The sequence below is a fragment of the Polypterus senegalus genome, chromosome 9, assembly GCF_016835505.1.
Source record: "Polypterus senegalus isolate Bchr_013 chromosome 9, ASM1683550v1, whole genome shotgun sequence".
Taxonomy (NCBI): Eukaryota; Metazoa; Chordata; class Cladistia; order Polypteriformes; family Polypteridae; genus Polypterus; species Polypterus senegalus.
In genome coordinates, this window is record NC_053162.1 from 58,767,642 (window position 1) to 58,788,883 (window position 21,242).

At 37.0% G+C, this 21,242-nt stretch overlaps 1 long non-coding RNA gene across 1 annotated transcript in view; it reads right to left on the reverse strand.

Annotated features, from left to right (window-relative positions):
• Positions 1-21,242, reverse strand: part of LOC120535354 — a 59,231-nt gene that overhangs the window by 10,910 nt on the left and 27,079 nt on the right. The window contains exon 3 of the long non-coding RNA XR_005634889.1: positions 3,660-3,707. This is a non-coding gene — a long non-coding RNA (uncharacterized LOC120535354). The remainder of the gene's footprint in view (positions 1-3,659; positions 3,708-21,242) is intronic.

The window sequence follows — 21,242 nt, forward strand, 5'->3', positions numbered from 1 at the left end:
TCTCTCTATTATAAAAAAAAAATCACGAGAAAGAGACGAGACGTGATCTTCTCGGATGACACTTTGACGTCCCACGAAAGACACTTTAACGTCACGTGAGACAAGGCAGTGAGACAAAAGGACAGCTGCTATACAGGCTTTTAAATGTTTAACGAAGCAGAACACACAAATTGCCATGCAGCAGGAACAAGCCAGCAGATGATCCAACCTCTTCTCCTTAGTGTGTGCCTTGAGCCCCCACCCTTCACAACATGAGCAGCATTATATGTCCCACGAGAGAGAGATTTAACCATGTCCGGGGCCGGAAATAAAGGACAAATATTGTTTTTACAAAAGTTTAAGTGAAAATTAAGTAAAAGTGAAAATAATGCATATGTAACAATTCTCATGAAAATAATAGTCTCTTTAAATTGTATATCTGGTAAACCAAACCCTGAGTTGGGCGAGCAAAGTTTTTTTTATAAAATGAAAAGTTTATTAACAAAGTAAAGCAGGGGAATTAATTTGTTTTAGGAAATATAATGTATAAAAATATGGTGTCTAGGTTTTATGGTTGAATTTTTGTGTGACATTGTGACGCACATACTATAGATTATGTTACTATTTTCTAGGAGTCTGTCAATGAGTTGCATGGATTGCAGTCTTTAGTGCATCCCAAAGACTTTTGTTCCCATAGAAACAGAAATGGCCAGCAGGAGTAAATGTGGCACTGTTAAGAATGATATAGTGTAAGGTTTGAAGACTTTTTCTTTGTAGTTGCTTCATAGAAACCAAGAGATAAAATGTGCCTAGGGTTTTTTCATTATAGGAGCATAGCTACCATCTTGCAGTTTGTAATTTATCTACCCTGTTATGTCAGTGTTTCTCAACCTTTAAGTATTTGCGACCCGAGTTTTCGTAACCGTTTTAATCGCGCCCCCCTAACGTTTTTTTGAAAGGAGCCCACTAATACCAATTTGTTCTTTTTTAATTAATGATATATCATAGATGCATATTTTATTATACATAACTTAACTTTTATCGACATTTATCTAACTCTATATTTATTTTTCTAGTATCAGAATGTAGTTTAAGTTAATTTGTTTTGGTTTCAATAGATGTATTTTTCATATTTTGGATTCTTGTTTTCTTTTTTTCACATCTTCGCTTCCCCCTTTTTGTTACTTCACGCCCCCCTAGGGGGGCCCGCCTCTCAGATTGAGAACCACTGCTGTATGGCATCTGTTCCTAAATATGATTTATGATTTGTTTGACAGTGTCTCAGTTCACTTATGTTATTCATTATCTTATTCATGTCTTCTGTATTTTGCTTTTGTGTTATGTAGTATTATTAAAAAACAGGAATGATAGGATTCAAAGTATACACTCAGATTTGTCCTGGTGATATGCTATGACTTCCAAAGTAAAAGGTTTCCAAATTTATGTATGTATGATATAAAACTGTTAAAAGCATTGAAAAGTCAAGTTGCCTTATTTGCTCATTCACTAATACATTATATGTGCAGTATTTTACAGATATTTAAGATAGGTCATTTACCTTACTTCTCAAGATGTTTACAGTATTTTGATCATTGACATCATTACTTAACTAGGCGACTGAAAAGTTGCTTTCAGTGTATGATTTTGATGCCAATTCAGTTTTCATTGGAGTCTTTAGATTATCTGGTATGTCTCAGTGGTTATGTGATCAACAAATAGTAACCTTTTAAATTACAACCACCCTTGGAAATTAATTTTACCAATGATTGTTTTTTTGTCTCTGACAGTTCCATCATATTTTAAGCATTGTAAGCAGTTAACTGTAGGTTAATTTCAATTCATTTTAGTTAATTATTTCTGAGTTATTGGTAATCTCTGTCTCTGAATATTAATCTGCAGTGGTCAGCGGTAACCGACTAACCTACTGTAATTTAGGCTACTTTATTTACTTTATTTACTGTCCTGATAATCAGCTTTAAATTACTGTGTGACCAAAGCGATTTTTACTGTAGGACATGAAGATGTTCATCATTTATTCTTTCAACAATGATAATTGCAATTCTGTTTCTTGCTGATGATCCCATATTTAAGAGCAGGAATTGGATATGAGTAATGAGATATATTAGGATTATGTCTTCTTTATTGCATTCTTTTGAAAAATGGCAAAGATGGCAAGCTTTGTTTTATATCTACTTTTGTTTCCTGCTTAATCTTTTTGTGCTTCATCATAAACTTCATTGAAAATATCGGAGTACTTTTTAACAATTGTTTGCAGCCAGAGTAGACTTAACTCATGGTTTCTAATATATATGAAATACACTTATTTCAATATCAGACATAATTTTCGCATATTATTCAAAGCCATTGTTAGATTCCAGAGTCAGTTCGGTCCCTGGTTCAGAGGATGAAAAGAATAATCAAGATATTAAACAAAAATTAATATGAATCAAATTTCAAAAGTATTAATGGTGGACTTCATTAAATACATAGAGGTGCTCCGACAAATATTTCTCTAAACTTCTCCCATTTTATTGATGTATTGGGAAAGATGCATTCAGTCACAAATGAGCCTACATACAGAAAGAGAACAAGTCTGTGTATTTCATGCTTCCACTAATATTTATCCACATCAAAGGTTTGACATATGGAGTGTATAACTAGCAACTATTAATTTAGCTTTCAAGTTGCTTATTCAAATAATATTACTAGCATATTTGTCTTTGCATTTGGTAAATTATATACAGCACATGCCAAATATAAGGATTTTATTAATTCATGAATAAAACTTTAACTACAATATTTTGTAGAAGATTTTTTATATATTCTGATGAAGGTAGTTTACTAAAATTGTAATATTAAAAGATCCTTCACCAAACTGGGGCATACAATAGCACATCTAACCATTATCTAGTTCTTCCAATATTGTACATGCACACATTCGTTGTCTTGATTTCCTGATTACTCAAAGTGCAATTTTATTCAAAAATAATCTGCCTATTTAGGCTACTGGTTAATTCATAAAGTTATAAAACTTATTTACTTTTAAAAAAAATACTTTGTTTTCTTATACCTTCAAAATGATAGGGTCATGTTGGCATATTATATGTCAACTAATTAAAGACATTTTTATGAATTTCAGGCACAAAGTAGAAATTTAGTGTGGCAACTTTATTTTTTGTTTGATAAACAAAGATGAAGTTAAAATTGGGTAAACTTGAGCTGATTATAAGCTTATCATTTTTTCTGATGCAAGTATTGTTTTGTATTAGTGCTATCCCTGATTTGCCCAGTAAATATAGGCCCAGTTAGGGACAACTCGAGTATGTTTATTCTCTGTACTCTGTACATGTGACAATACTGACCCTATAAACAATAAAAAGAGGAAGTTTGATTTTAAAATTAATGAATACTTTTATGACCTCTCCTGGTACATTTATTACTTTTCAGGCAGTGAAAGAGATGTTATTGCTGCCTTGTACCAAAACCTATGTTTTACCACACTTTATTTGCATTTTCTTTTCTATTCTGCTATTCCCCTTACCAGGATACTAGTGGCCATGTATGCCTATGATGACCAATGGTCATTACAGAATGCTACTTCCTGGCATCCCATGGTTTTGTTAAACTAATACTTAAGGAGGTCAGGCATCTGGGACTGTTCTTAAACTGTCTGCTCTTACCTCATCTCTGCAGGACTCTGTTATTCATTTCAGCATTTTAGCCAAAACCTAGAAGAAAGAGGTGCAATGTAAAACTTGTAGCTATACACTTATAACAGAAACTGGATAAATATCATAAACATGTGTGACACTTTCCTTCCTCTGATGTAATACGTCATTTATTCTTGGAGGTATTTTCTTCCTTTTGACCGGAAATTCTCAGTTCAAGTTTCAGCTTTGAATTCTTTATCACATTACTCCTACACAGTATGTTTTTAAAATCATTTGTTTTTTAAAACAGATATTTGAGATTAATTGTGAAGACCCTCCACCATTTAATTTGAGAAAATTTTATTCTATTCTTTACTTTTAAAGATATTGTTTTTTTTAACATTTCAGATTGAAGTTTATGCACATTTTATTACTGCCTCTTTTTAAATGTTGGAAATTAAACTCTTAAGACTATTTGGTTTTTTTTGGTGTTTAGAGATGTAATGATACACCAAATTCACCCTATATTCTTAATTCAAATGCACAGCTGCTATAACAGAACAAAGGAGAGTTATGAGGTATGTGGAGCTAATGGTTACTGCTTTCCATTTGGACTATCAAAATGTTTGGAATATTTGAGAAACCAAAGAACAATACATGTAAGGCAAAAAAATGTTAAAAAGTCCATCACAGTGGATGAAACACAATAAAGCATTTTCCCACACTATTTTAATTATTTTCCCTTCACAGTATGATAGTTAATCTGGGTTTATTCTTGAGTTTTATTGTGGTTATTGCTGGATTAAACCATTAAACTGTTTACAAAGTTTAAATGAAAAGGATTTAACATTCAATTTACAGTAGACACAAAGTTCACTCCCAGCTGGATGAAAATACAATCACATGAATCTCAGTGTAGCTCTTCATTGTGCAATTGTTTGTTTGCTGGCCAAGGTCAGTTCAGGGATAGTTTGGAAACAACCATTCCCATGAGCAAGTGATTGCAAAGTCTATTTTGGGGTGGTAAGAGCTGTCTATACAATACATAATTGCAATGCTGTCATGTAAAAGTGTTTATAGCAGTTACATGACATAGAGTAGATTGTCTCAAATACTATTGTCTCCTGTTGACGTTTATTTTCCTTAAGCCATTCAACAGAGGGTGTTAACAGAGGATATGGTATTACAGTATATTAGATTGCTTTTGGTTTCTGTGTCTTAACCTTGAATTACCCAAAATATTATGTCTTATTTTACATAGAAGATTGTGGATCCACTGAATGCATCACCAAGACAGAAGCTCAAATTTTTCCTGACTACATCTGTAACCTGGAGCAAGCCACTTTATTATGCAAGTTAATGGAATATAATTATTACCTTAGGTTTCTGTAGGGTGGTATCTATGCAAAAATTGCAGTGTTATAGATTTACTAGTAACAGTCAAACCTTCTGTTCAAGAAGAAAGGTGGCTCTTGTACATCTCATAAAATACAGAACCCATGTTCATTGTGCCATGGTTGCTTCCCACTTTTGTTGTGACAATCAGTTGGCCTGTGCAATGTCCTTGACTGACAAGTGAAGTCACCATGGCACTTTTCCTGACAGGAATGCCACATGCTTGTACCACTGTTCTTTTCTTGGCAGCCATGTTGCGTTGCTCCACAGCCGCTCACTGTGTGAAAGGCTTGAAGGCCAATGATATGGCAGAGGAAGCGTACACCTCCAGTTCTTGGGTTGCGTTACGTGTATCACATCATAAACTCTTGATTAAGGCTATGATCAAGGTCCAGTGGTTTGAAAGTTTTTGTGTGACACACAAACAACCCTTAGTGTTTTATATACATAGAATAAATGGATAGAAAGTGAAAATATGTAACTTTCAGCTATTTGTGGTTAAATTGTATTGTATCTTCCAAAATTAACTTTCCATCCATTTACTGTAATACTTAATCCAATTTTAGAACCACAACTGAGCCAAAACTTGTCCAGGTAGCATTGGATGTTTGGCTGAAATGAAGTATTGCCAAGGATCCAGTCCAAAACGAATCCTTTATTTCAGGTATATAAAGTATATGCTAGTGAATGAGTAAAATAAAATCCTAATGTTCATGTGCACATATGAACTTTTATGAAGTTCTCAACAAATCAGAATAAATATATTGTCAAATAAAGTGAAACAAGGAATAAATTCCTTAATTTTGATGCACTATAAGGTAGAAAATAGCATGAACTGAATCTGAATCTGCCTACTATATTTCTAGTCTCTTAAGTAATGACAACTGTTGAGGAGTGATAGTATCAGAATGCGACATCAAAAATCTTCACCCAAAAGATAATCTGATAACATTTCGCTACTCTTAATTACAGTGGTTGGTTGTCTGTGCTCTTTAAAATTGATTTAAAATTATTATTAATTGTATATAGGGCTCTGAAACATCTTGATCCTTCTTATATTTTAGAGTTTCTGTCCCCCTATATTCCTAATTGTAATTTGATTTACTCTTAACAGTGGTTTGCTTGTTAGGCCAAGCTCAGAACATAAAAAAACGGTGAGGTTGTCTTTTTCTTGTATCCACCAAAAAATATAGAATTAATAGAAGTATTACTGACTAAAACTTTGGAACATTTCAGAAAATCACTAAGAACCCAAATCAACACCTGCCAACTCTAAGACCATGGGATACGCTCGACAGAGCCTCACCCGCCAACTCTAACCCTCCTACCGCGTCATGGGATACGCACGACAGAGCCACGCATGCCAACTGTAACCGTCCTCCTGCATCCAGGGTCGCTCTCGAGGCATGTGCTCATGTGCCCGCACACAACAACTCGCCAAACACAGCCTCAGTCGCTTTTGTCTGTGCAAAAGTCCACATGCACCTCTGAGCCACATTGACTTTTCACCGCAAGACAGAGAGCCACAACTGCCAACTCATGGAGCCCTGCCCGCCAACTCTAACAGAGCCCCGCCCATGGGCCACGCACGAAACAGCCATGAACGCCCACTCTAACCCTCCTCCCACGTCATGAGGAATGCACAACAAGACCCCGCCCGCCAACTCTCACCCTCCGCGGGCTTCCAACATCGCTCTTGAGGCAATTATATGGTGACATCGACTTCTCAACTGTCACTCTGGAGCAACTCAGTACGCGAGCTATATTAAGCGTCACCAACGAAGACTCACTACACCTTAAGGAACAGGTGCTGAAACTTATCCCTAACGATGAACTAACTTTCACCAGCATTGACTCCATCATCACAGACGATCCTTGCATTCCCCGAAGAATTTCTTAATAGTCTTACTCCCACTGGCATGCCTCTGCATAAACTCAAAATTAAAATTGGTTCAGTCATCATGCTTCTCAGGAACCTCATGCCAGCAAAAGGTCTCAGTAATGGCACTAGACTTTCTGTTAGCATTCACCACAATGTACTGGAGTGTAAGACTGTTGTATCTGCTACCTCATAAACTGTCCTTATTCCCTGGATTTCCCTGACCCCATCAGATTCTACTTTGCCTTTTACTTTTACACACAGACAATTTCCTGTTAGATTTGCATTTGCAATGACTATTAATAAGGCACAAGGACACACTTTCAAAAAAAAATATGAAAAAGAAAAGGAAACATTTTAATAATAACGTAACATGATTGACAATGTAATTGTGTTGTCATTGTCATGAGTGTTGCTGGCATATATATATATATATATATATATATATATATATATATATATATATATATATATATATATACACATATATATCTATACACACACACACACACACATATATACATATACATATCTATATATATATATATATTATATACTGTGTGTACACACACATATATATATATATATATATATATATATATATATACAAATCTATATATATCATATATATCTACATATATATATTAGAGGTGGGACTCGATTAAAAAAATTAATCTAATTAATTATAGGCTGTGTAATAATTAATCTTGATTAATCGTATGTAATCACACATGAAAATTTGCCCCAAATCGCAAATGTTTTTTTTTAATTTAAAAGGGTTTTAGTGGGCGACAGAATCAAATAATAGACATGGACATGAATATTGTAAACTCAAGCTCTTTTAATTTCTGAAAAAAAAATGCTTTTAAACTGCATTTCAATTCAAAACAAAAACAAAAATATTCCTGGCTAAAATTGGGCAGACTTAAAAATAAAGTGGTATTTTAAGTACATTTTCAGAATGGTATTGTCTTTAAATAATAATAACAAAAATTTCAACATAAAGTGCAGTTTTTCTTCTTAAAAAAATAAGGCAGAAACATAAAAGGTAATTTGACCAGCTTCACCTTTAAACTCTGAGTAACTTTAGCCAAAATTATTTTGTACATTAGGCTAAAACAGTGTGATCATTGAACATTTTGTAATTAGAATTACTTATGGTCACAGAAGTCCAATAATCCCCAGTAAGAGCCACAAAGTCCGCTTTCTGTAATGCATCTAATTTTGCTTGCTTTTCAGTGTGCACAAAACCATGCTATTATCAAGGCTTCCGTTGGGTAGTCTTTTGAAATGAAATTTTCCTCCGATCAGTCATAGGAACGCGCTTTATTCCGACTCTTAACATTTCTGTAGCTCTGATGTGTGCATCAATGTAATCGATGTACTGTACCAGGAAATCATGCATTGACAAAAGTTCCCCTTTGCTTGGAATTGAAAATGTGATTAAATGCGTTATTTTTTTGAACGCGTTATGGAGTACATGCATTGAAGCTTCTTAGCTGTGCTTTTGCTAAGAAAAGGAAACATTTTAAAAATAACGTAACATGATTGTGAATGTAATAGTTTTGTGACCGTTATGAGTGTTGCTGTCATCAAGGATTTGATTATAATTTCTTTCAATCAGGTTCGTATTTGGACAGTTTGCACAAAACCACGCTTTTATCAAGGCTTCCGTCGGGTAGTCTTTTGAAATGAAATTTGCCTCCAATCAGTCTTAGGAATGCGCTTTGTATCCATTATTCATAAAGCTTCAATTGGTGATCTTTCTGCGTTAACCGCATATTTTTTCATACGTCTCAAACCAAAGGGATGCGAGGGTAAGATGAATCGGGAAGCGCGCGTACATACTCAGTGCAACCCCTCTCGGGAATCGAACCTTGGACGTCGGCGCTAAAAATAAAAATAAAATTCATTTTATTGTCGAACAAATACATTGCTTTCAGACAATCCACATTTTTAATTTACATGTAGGCTGAATGTTTAACAAAGGAAAAGAGAGTTCTGCTTTTCTCATGGAAAGATGCAAGTGTGCATAATTTTTGACAGTATCATGATAGTACATATACAGTAGATGATAAATAAATACTTTGACAAGGTTGGTTTTCTGGGTCTCGGAGCCATGACAGTGATCTTTTTGTGTGTTGTTCCTTAAGTTGTCTGCAAATATTAGGGAATTTCTCGCCTGTTAGTCAGGGACATGTAGCTTATATGAATCAATGCACAGTAAAGTCCAAAGTACTTCTCCTAGGAGTGTGACCTTGGTGTAGGGGTTTATGTGCTTTAGTCATACTTTGAACTGTATTGTTTACAGTGATGTGCTCCTGTTAGGAATGCCCACAGCAGCTGTGTCTAAAGGGAGAGCCCAGACAAAGAACAAAGACTATCATGAATATTTTAATTAAATCAGATTTAAGTAATGGCCCAGAAGAAATGGCAATTGTGAAATACTCACATGAAAATATTAAGCATATTACTTGCATTCCATCCTTGCGAAATGTGGAAACAGTTAAAGGGTTGGGATAGTTAGTTTGGAAGACAAAACAGGAAGAGATTATCTAACACATGATGTGAATTTGAAATGAATTGATGATCTATTAGAAGTGCTTGGACAGATAAATGCTCTTGAAAATGTTGATGTTAACTAAAAATACATCAGTAGTTTATAATTGGTTGTTTGCTGTCTCCACACAGAAGATAGTTGTGAGGAAATTTGCATAGGTATGGATTAATGAATTATATCCACATTAATGTATTATATCCACAGCTGAAAATTCCGTATAACATTCTCTGCAGACACAATTCTCATTTGGTCTTAAACTATTGGCAACCTTTTCATTAACGTCAACATTTTGAAGATTACTTATCCTTCAAAGAATTCGTAATATGTTACCAATTCATCTTATAATACCATCATATTTGGTCAACAGACTGCTCTTCAGAGTGGAGGAGCGAAGTGAGAGTGACTTGTTAGAAGGGGCAGGGAGCCCACTGCATTTTGCAAGGCTCAAGAATATTTAAGAATAGAGGTGTAATTTTCCGAGATAGTATTAATATCAGTCCCATTTAGGAGTTTTAGGTTATTCTTACTGAATCATAGAGAATGTGAAAAAGTGGGAGTGACAGTGACAGAGAGTGATTAGAGATGCTACAAATGTTCTGTTCGGGGTGGGGAGACAGCAGAAGACAACAGTCTTATACTCAGTGTGGGCTTATTGTTTTATGAGGCGTTTTCATAATTAGGTCATTAGGATTTTAAAGTATATTTTATCATTTAATAAACATGCTCATTGCTTCATACACACTTATAATATGTTAAACTATCTCAATATGTAGTTTGTAAAAGTAATTTTGCCAGTTTGAGTGCAAGTAGCTTTTTATGTGATTATTACTTTTATAATTGCCATTTTATTTATTTCATTTTGGCACAAATTGCCTTGCTTTGAGAGAAGGGATACTGGGATCCACTCTTGAAGCCTTGCATATTGCTAGTGTTTGCTGGTAAGCGCCTAGTTGGCCGGGTGACCCATGTGTGCTAGTTTGGAAAAACAAAATCAAGAATGAGGGTCAATTTCATTGTATGTCTGGTGACAAGGAAGAGTGGGATGGACCTTGACATACTAGACCTTGATATTGGAAGCTGGCTCCTGGGATGATTAATATAACTTTTGTGGTGTTGTAATTCTACGTGAGGTTAAAAAAATGCAGGCTGAGAAATTTTCAGACTTGTCTAAATAGACAGCACTGGCTGGAACCAAACTTCTTGATCAAAGGTCGCTTCTTATCTATTTTGCAGTAGAACCACAGAGGAAGCCCTGGACAGGTGTGAGGATACTCACAAACCCCTGGTTTTAACAGAGGTAAAGAGACATGAAAGGCCTAAATGGGCATTGAAGGCATGCTGGGAATGAGAAGTGGATGACTCTCTTCAGAATGAGAACAGCTTCAACCTCTGAGGAATGGTTATTGGAAGGTCAGAAAGATGGCAGCTGTGACATTGAATGAAGCGAAGACACCTGTGAGTACAGTTTGGTGATTCCATGAAGAATTACTTTGGGATGGCCTTAAGGACGTTGTGGCAAACCATTTGATGACTGAAGAAGAAAAGGTGAGACCAGTTGCCCAGGTTCTTCTCAGTAAAGCTGGTGAAACATTAAACTGAACAGGGTATATTGTCAAGAGAAGGAAACTCCATTCAATAGCTGAACCTAAAATCTAAGAAGATCACTGTGGATTCAGTCTTGGCTATGAACCTTTAAACCAGCTGTTTACTTTTGTATAGACTTTTGAGGGTTTATGGGAATGTGGTAATTGTTTTCTATGTGCCTTGTGGATTTGAAAACCGGTCTTGTTTTACAAGAATGCAGGAGACAGAGTATTAGCTTTTATATTAAAGAAACTAGAGTAACAAGCTGAGAAAAAGGAATCGGAGAAGTTGTCCAGTGCAGTTAAATAACAAGAAAATCTACTTTAATGAATTCGGACCTCTTTTTATTTTGTCCTTTAATTAAAACAGATACTGTTTGAGTTTGGACAGCAATCTTGTTTTAATTGCCTAAGCTTATTAATTGGGAAAAAGAAAAGATAATGTTGAATTTGAAGTTGCTGCTTATCAACAACTAGCAAAATACCTGCGCTTCGCAGCGGCGAAGTACTGCATTAAAATTTTTATTAAGAAGAAAATTTAACCTTTTTAAACTGAGGGAAAATATGCCAATAATTATTTGTTAAGGATCTCTTTGTATACCATGTTGTCAGTTCGGCCCTCCGGTTGTAATATGACCAAGCTGTGCGCTGAGCTTACTCTTGAGCATGCAACTTACAGTTGGCCATGTGAACAGTAATCTTGTCTCAAATCTCAGAGCTTGAATTGCTGCTTTCATAATCGGTTTGAGTTTCATGGTTTGTTTCAATTATGACAGTATTTGCAGGATTTGTTGTATTAAAGTGACATTCGGCATCTGTCAAGCGTTGTAAGCACACAACCGGTTTCAGCGATAAAATCACATCCAGCTTTTGAGAGTTTAAACATTCATAAACATCAAAGTGTCCACTACTGAAATCGTCACCTGTGAATCTAAGATGTTTAAGAGGCATTGGCGGTTGTCGAAAGGTGTAAAATATTTGGCCATTTCGGTACACTTGAAAGCGACAACCGAACAATTCAGCGGCAGCCATCAACTCACATGCAGAACCATAGGTGAAGGGCTTAAGCATTTCACTCTTATAGTGCTCCTGTGTAGTATAATTATCTCCTGTACTGTCATCAGTCCACACCTTGAACCTGTCCCAGTCATTCAATACATAAGACACAATGTTCCTCCGGATATCAAGTGTGAGCCTGATATGGCCGTGCAATATGTAACAAAGAGAATGGAAAAGGTAGGTGGTATCTCCGGGCATGGAAACAACTCGGCAAGTGATAGTTCTTTGATCGATAGTGATCATCTCGATAGACATGGTAATGGGGGTTGGAATGATAAAGGAAATGGGTACCTGAGCAATGTAAAGTAAGTGTAAAATACCTATACAATAACTATAATTGTAATAAACAAACAATAAAACAGCGGAGAAGCCGTGGATTAAACAAAAATGCTGTAGTTATCAGTAGGGAGACGTGAATCCTGTGGCGAAGCAAGGAAGGGAATATAGAGACTGGAGCGATGGACGGCCTTATATAGGCAGGCAGCCAACAACGTGGCAGGCGTTGGGATGGAGGACCCAATGCTGCCTCACACGGTGACTGAGCTGCAGGCTATGGACGTATATATATGTATGTAAGTAGGATTCAGTTAGCGTTGGGAACCCGTGTACCAAATTTCTTGAAGATGGGCCCATAAGTAACAAAGACTGTTGGAACAGTTCAATATGGCGGCCAACAGTGGCATCATACCACCAAAATAAGTACGTACATTGGTTTCGGTTAGTGCAGGGAAGCCGCCTACCAAATTTCGAGAAGATGGGGCTATAAATTAGAAAGTTAAACATGGCGGACGTTGTTGACCGTTATGACCATTACGTGTAGAATTTCGAAATGAAACCTGCTTAACTTTTGTAAGTAAGCTGTAAGGAATGGGCCTGCCAAATTTCAGCCTTCTACCTACACGGGAAGTTGGAGAATTAGTGACATTGGAAAGTTGAATATGGCGGCCGACAGTGGTGTCTTACCAACGAAATAAGTATGGACATCAGTTTCTGTTAAAAGTTCAATATTGGGGCCGACAGTGGCATCATACCACCGAAATAAGTACCAAATTTCAGCCTTCTACCTACACGGGAAGTTGGAGAATTAGTGACGTTGGAAAGTTCAATATGGCGGCTGACAGTGTCGTCATACCACCAAAATAAGTACGTACATTGGTTTCGGTTAGTGCAGGGAAGCCGCCTACCAAATTTCGTGAAGATGGGGCCATGAATAAGAAAGTTCAATATGGCGAACGTTGTTGATCGTTATGACTGTTACGCGTAGAATTTCGAAATTAAACCTGCTTAACTTTTGTAAGTAAGCTGTAAGTAATGGGCCTGCCAAATTTCAGCCTTCTACTTACACGGGAAGTTGGAGAATTAGTGACGTTTGGAAAATTCAATATGGCGGCCGACAGTGGCATCATACCACCGAAATAAGTACGTACATCGGTTTTGGTTTACGCAGGGAAGCCACCTACCAAATTTCGTGAAGATGGGGTCAGCCTTCTACCTACACGGGAAGTTTGAAAATTGGTGGCGTTGGAAAGTTCAATATGGCGGCTGACAGTGGCGTCATACCATCGAAATAAGTAAGTACATCGGTTTTGGTTAGCGCAGGGAAGCCGCCTACCAAATTTCGTGAAGATGGGGCCATAAATAAGAAAGTTCAACATGGCGGACGTTGTGGATCGTTATCGACTGTTATGACCGTTACGTGTAGAATTTCGAAATGAAACCTGCTTAACTTTTGTAAGTAAGCTATAAGGAATAAGCCTGCCAAATTTCAGCTTTCTACCTACATGGGAAGTTGGAGAATTAGTGATGAGTCAGTCAGTCAGTGAGGCAGTCAGTCAGTGAGGGCTTTGCCTTTTATTATTATAGATAGTCTTGTTAGCTTAACAGTAAAATGTCTTTTACTTATAAAGATGTTAGCATATAGTATTGTGTCTTTTTGATAAACAACTTTTGAACATTTAATACATTTGTGGCTATTTTAAAGATTTTTTTACTGTGTATTATTTGTTGTTGTGTGTCATACAGTATTTGTTTTGTTTTGTTAAGAAACAAGTGCTGTATTATTAAAAAATGATAATCCATATTTATAATTACACCTCAAAAATTATGAAGATAAAAGCTGTATAAATATAGTAAATGTATACTTTAACAGTAAAAAAGTTGTAGTGCAATTAATGTTTAAAAATTACAAGCTATTATGTGCAGGTATAGTTACATTTAAGCAGCGTTTAACTGCCAACCGATTGTGTGGGCATGTGTGTGTATGTATACTGAATTTTTCAAGATTTGTGCAGCAGCAATTACTATATACTACAGCTACACTCGGTCTTTCTAAAGATTTGCTTATATATGAAAACACATTTTTCTACTGAAGGAAAATACCCTGTAAATAACCAGGAAAAGATGTATATTATGATGTGTTTTGAAGTACCTTGCATAAAAATCATACAGGGAATTTCAGATATGTTCCTTATTTCTTCCTTAAATGTACACCTACCACCTCTTACTATACATTACTCTGACTGCTGCAAGAGTTGTGTTTGCATAATTGGTGTTTAGCTGGTATCGTTCAATGTGGTAGCTGGATTCCACCAAGAATGTGTCTTGTCTTTGCTGCTGTTCATGATTTTCATTGACAGGGTATCAAGGTCCAGCTGATGTTTGGAGGATATCCAGTTTAAGAAATAAAAGTCTGCATCTTTTCAATTTGCAGTTGATGTCTCCTTGGCCTCATCAGAATATGTTCTTTGGTACGTTCCAGAACACTTTACATTTTATTTTAGTGTGGTTTATTTAGAATGAAATTTAACATCTCCAAATCTAAGCGTGGTTATTCTACTATAGAAAACAGTGGCATATTCACGGCAGGTAAGAGGAGAACAAGTATCCTATGGGGAGGAGTCCATGTACCAGACTGTGGTGGTCAAGTTGGGTGCTTATTCTATGGATGAAGTTGTCAAATTTATCGTCGCCTTATTCTCATACTCACTTATGGTCATGAACTCTGTACAGTAATAGAATGAATTAGATTGTAAGTAGCTGACATGAGATTGTTACACAAGATTCTCTATGGCTGGGTAATAAGAAGCAATGCTATTCTAATCATGTAGTCCCCAGGTGCCTCTCACAGAAGGTATATAAGACATAGACCAATGGGAAACAACCAAAGGGATGATTCAGGGCACACCAGAGAGATTGTTTTACTTCCATGTAATTTAAGTTTGGTGATAGGAACAAAATGTTGTTACACAGTTAAGAGTCTTACTCTGTGATGTTCCAAACATTGAGAAAAGTTGATTTTTAGAGTGGTGTTTGATGTATGTCTATGTAACACTGAAATATATTTTTACATCTTGGTTGCAATTTGCAAAAGAAAATGAAGCTGTTTTGTGTTGTTTTGAGTTTTTGAGATATCCAACCAGAGCACTGATAACTTTGAAAAAGCTGACCTATTTATTTAAATGTTGGACACTAGGGGATGTCACAGAACATGTATACGCACACACACGTAAAGAAATACATAAGTGAAGATAGATGTCTCTACCAACCAGAGAATATGGTGGATGATGAAGAGAAAGAATGAACACACAATACATTTGGTGGACATGCACAGAGGCATCAGGCCACCCTTGTACCAATCCATCTATCTTTGCAGCTTATTTAACTCAATATGTTTTGTTTCAAATTAAATATTGCCAAGTTCTTCATTTGATTCAGTTTCCTTTTTCATGTTACTATACATTTATTTGTGTACAGTAACAGATATATATATATATATATATATATATATATATATACACACACACAGTATATATTACATAGTTCACTGTCAAATAAAGCAAAGAGTACGCAACATGTGTTTTGCCCTTATTCTGGGCTCATCAGGCATAAACACTCCAGTGCACCCCTCGCGGGGATCAGACCTCGGATGTCAGCATCAGAGGCGAAGCCACTTTACACTGCGCCACGGCATGTGGTTCATATATTTGACAGCCTGGAGATCGGAGTAATTACATTCATAGCATTCTTAGTCTGAGTCCTGATCTGATTGTATGGGTGGTTATCTACCATGTAACGCGTATGGTTGGTCTGCCAGTTGGCAAACATTCGCCACGGGCCCTCACAGTTGCGAGAAGCAGATTATAGAATGTTAAATAGTTTACTGTCAAATAATGCAAAGAGTACGTGACACGTGTTTCGCAGCCTCCCTGGATTGCATGGGGGCCACAGACCTGGGGAGTCCAACCTGCTGGATGTTACTTGGGGAGCACCTGGAGTACTTCCGGGTGCTTTATAAATGAGGCCACCTCACTCCAGTCGGGGAGACGGAGTCGGGTGGAAGAGGACGGAGCTTGCGAGGGAGGAATGGAGGCGGAAAAATAAGCAAGAGAAAGAGAACTCGGTTGGTGAATTGTGCACTGTTTGCTGTGTCATTGTGTGTTGTGTAATAAACATGTGTGTTTTCGGACTTTTGGTGTCCGGGTACAAGGTTCACAGTATATTTATAGACGGATACTCTATATATAAAATAATATTATTTATTCAAATATTATGGTATTGTAAAATTTTCCATTGTATGATTTTCTGCAGTATCGTTAAAGTTTTCTTTACATGGAAGTACATAATGGACCATTCCATACCAATTATTTTGATTGTTGTGAGAGCAATTTGGCATTGAACTAGAATGACTGCAGAAAGCTATTAAGGATAGCAGGTAGCAGTCAATTTCAGAAACAGGAAGAAAATTATGATGGTGATGATGAGTGCTTGCTTTACACTGATATATTACAGATTGATTATATTTTTTCTGGTCAAGGTAATCATTTTTACTATTCATTGATTAATGCATAGGGCTGCAGTAATTATCTCAGCTGCTTAGAACTCCAGAATCCTAATGTGTATGTTCATGTTTTATGTTTTCTTGGTAATCTAGTTTGCCTTTTAAATCCCAAATTCTTTCAAATTATGTTTACTGTTAGTCTTAGGCCTTGTTCACACGGGCGTTAAGATTTTGGATAAACGAACTTGCTCTGAACGTCCTAGACGTTTATGTTGCATTTTGTGGTGGCGATCGATTGACTTCTACACCGGCGTTCGTTTGTCTCTGTCTAACGCCAGCCTGCGGCCCAAATTGTAGTTTGTGTGTTAGTTAATCTGTGGAGGCAGTGTCGGGAACTGGATATGAAAGCCCTTGTCGTTTTATTTGAGGTGCCTCCTTTCAATATGGACCATTTTGCTATGTTAGATATTAATGTTTTTGTTTTGGAAATACTCGTAATGCGGCGACGTAGAGAGAGAAAAAATCGCCGCCGCTACTGGGTTCATCCTCTGACTGCACAACGTCGGGTTAAAGCAGTGTTTCTCAAATAGTGGCTCCATCAAGGGGGGCGCGTTTGACCTCTTGGAACATGCTTTTTTATTTTTCTTTTACATTTTTTTTTTAATTTAGAATGCACTTTAAATATTTTCTGTTACATTTAATAAAGCTATTCTTTTTTTGTAAATTGGTCCATATTTCTTTCTTTTTTTATTCTCTTATACGTTAATAAGGATACAGTGTTATACAGAGGTGTACTTATAACAATTTTATAGACAAATGATACTATTTATAGTCGCGCGGGGGGCGCGAGATGTTTTCTTCTTCCTAGGAGGGGCATGACAGAAAATAATTGAGAAGCACTGGGTTAAAGGAAGTTTTTTTGTGCTTTATGAAGAAATGCGAAAATTTCCGCGCAAGTTTTTTAATTACTGTCGGATGTCGGTTTCCACTTTTGATTGTCTGCTGCAGCTGGTGCAATGCCACATTGCACGCCGCTCAACCAATATGCGACTTGGTGTTAGCCCCGAAGAGAGACTACTTGTCACTTTGAGGTAAGGAAACAGTAGTCGAGTGTGCGCTTACACCGGTGTTATGCACTGAAATACCACCCCCACTACCCGCTCCTCCGAAGCGTAAAATAAACGAACGAGAAAACGAACTAGAAGCGGTTTCCTTGCGTTCGTTGGGTTTTGAACGCCAAGAAAAGCTGCATGCAACGTTTTTGATGCCGTATAAACGCGCAGCCGGACAAACGCACGTCACCAAAGCCCGTGTGAACACTCTCATTGACTCCTACGTGTAGAAAACACTCGGCGCTTGATCCGCGCTCACCGGACGCTACGAACGCAAAAAAAACGCTCGATTTTAACGCCCGTGTGAACAAGGGATTGTGATTCGTTCAAGGTGTGCAATGGCATTTTGATTGTCAACCTGAGTATGTCTATTTTCATTTAAAGATCATATCTTATTTTAGTCCTGTACTTAGAAATCATGTCTAAATCAGCTGAGAAGTGCTTTTTATTTAGCTGCACCAGAAATGTTTAAAAATTTCTTATCAGATATAGAGATATACAGCCAATAGATCCTTATAAGGATCTTAGTTTTATGTACAGACATCAATGTTGGGTCCAGTAGTTTCCTTCCGTACTTCAATGACATGAAGGTTAGGATAGTTGATTACTCTAAATTTGCCCTTTATGTGTAACTGTGCTTTGTGATACACCAGCATCCTGTCCAGTGTATTGTTTTGTTTGCACTCGAACCTTTCAACCTCCATCACAGATGTTAAATTTCCCTCATGGCTTATGTCAACTCCTCATAGAGATGGTCTGTAACACCAAAGTTATCATAGTTATCACCAGCTGAGGGAAACCCAATTGAATGTTTGCTGTTGGTCGTCTTACTGTTATTCGTTCAATGTGTGCAATGGCATTTTTGATTGTCAACCTGAGTATAATGTCTATTTTTATTTAAATATCACATCTTACATATTATTTTAGTCCTGTACTTTGAAATCATGTTTAAATCAGCTGAGAAGTGGTTCTTATTTAGATGTATAAGAAATTTTCATATCAGATATAGAGATACATACAGCCAATAGATCCTTATAAGGATCTTAGTATTATGTGCAGACGTCAATGTTGTGTCCAAAATAGTTTCTTCCTCCCACCCCTCTGAAATTTTAGATGTTGCTTTTCTGCCAGAGCTAAACAAACAGGTGGTACAATAGTCTGGAAGGAGGAGTGTTCAAAAAAGGATGTATGGATTGGAGCAAAGTATAGCAGAAGTAAAGAGACATCATCACATGGATTATTTGGCCACCGTTCTTATCGGCTAAGAAGATTGCTATGAAATGTGAATAATAAAAGGGATCAGATATAGTTTTGTAGCCACCTGTTTCAGTTTATCAAAACTGAAAAAAGAACTACAGTTTATAAAGTGCGGCCACGAGTGACCTCCTGGCAGCCTTCTGTAGCAGCGGCTCAGTATACACATGATATTAACATCAAAGCATGCCTGGTAGACAGAACAGAGTCTAGTCACGCATCCTTTTAGACAGTAGATGCAGCTATTAGTCCTTGCAAAGATACGATTCCAGAATTGATCGGTAATAACTCTTAAGGAAAGTAAAACGATCTGCTTTAGCTCTCATTTTTAAAATACAATCGACCTAATAAAGCACAGGTTAGTGCTGCTTCCCCACTGCTGTAGATTCCTGGATACTGATTTTGGCCTAGGCATTATCTATGAGAACTCTGCATGTTCTCAGTGTATTTGTAATATGTTTTTTTTCCAGCTTATCTATAGGGTGGTCCAGATCTAGTTATGCAGTTTTCATTATGCAATAACTTATTAAATTTATTACATAGAGAATTAAAAAAAATATATTTTTGTTGCAGATAGATAGCAGCACCTGCCCTGCATTCCAAAATGGCGGGGAGACGGTTGTCAGTTGAACAGCGGGTGCGATGTGTTCGCCTTTTCATAATTGCATAATTAGATCTGGACCACCCTGTAGTTTCCTTCCATATTCCAAAGACATGAAGGTTAGATAGTTGATTACTCTAAATTTGCCCTTTATGTGTAACTATGCTTTGTGATCCACCAGCATGCTGTCCAGAGCATGGTTTTGTTTGCACTCTGACCTTTTAACCTCCATCACAAATGTTAATTTTCCCTCGTGGCTTACATCAGCTTTTCACAGAGATGGGCTATAACTCCAAACTTATCATAGTTATCACCAGCCGAGGAAACCCCATCGAATGCGATGCGAGGCCTGACCCTTTTGCTTTCATAGTTGATATGCATGTCTGTTTAGATAAAGGGAGGCACTGGTCCCAGGCATCACATTATAGGTTGCTCACTCCTTGTCCTTCATAGATGAGCTTAACTTGTTAGGTAAGTATTGGTTTGCTTTACACAAAATGCACTAGCCAAACACATTTTACAAGGGGGAGTCGAGCTAAAGTTAGAAAATGGGATTTATTACAAAATGGAACAGACCTTAACAAAACTGATAATGTCATTTCTCAATGTAGTCTCCACCCTTCTCAATGCACTTGTTCCACCTGCCTAGAAGTGCCTGGATTCCACCAAAATAAAAGGTTTAGTCTTGTCCTCGCAACCACTCATACACCCGAGTTATTGTGGAACACTACATACCGAAGGGTACTACTAGTGCAAATTACTGTGACTTGCTGGAGACCAATGTGAAGTCTGCTATTTGATCCAAGCAGCAGGGTCTGCTGTTTCAAGGAGTCCTTTTACTACAAGACAATGCCTACCCAGAAACTGCTAAGAACACCAAGGCATGTGTGGGGAAACTAATGTTTGAGGTATTGACACATCCTCAGTATTTGCCAGATATGGCACTGTAGTGTGATTTCCACCTTTTTGGAACGCTAAAAAAACATCTGGGTGGTTGTCGATCCAAGGCAGATGACGACGTGAAGAAAGCAGTGTACGAAAGGTTGTGAGGACAAGACAAAACCTTTTATTCTGTTGGAATTTAGGCACTTCCAGGCAGTTGGTGCAAGTGCATTGAGAAGGGTGGAGAGTACATTGAGAAATGCCATTATCAGTTTTGCTAAGGTTTGTTCCATTTCCTAATAAATCCCATTTTCTAACTTTAGCTTGACTCCCCCTCGCTGAATGGGTTGATATAAAGATTACTTCTTTACAGTATCTGTCTTTTGCTTAGAATTGCCCATTATTGTCTTTAATGTGGGTGTTACTGTTCCAGTTCATCCTGTAATTACATTGTTTTATAAGGAGTCCACCTGATTAAAACAGAGTCTACAGCAGAGCCCAACATCCAAAA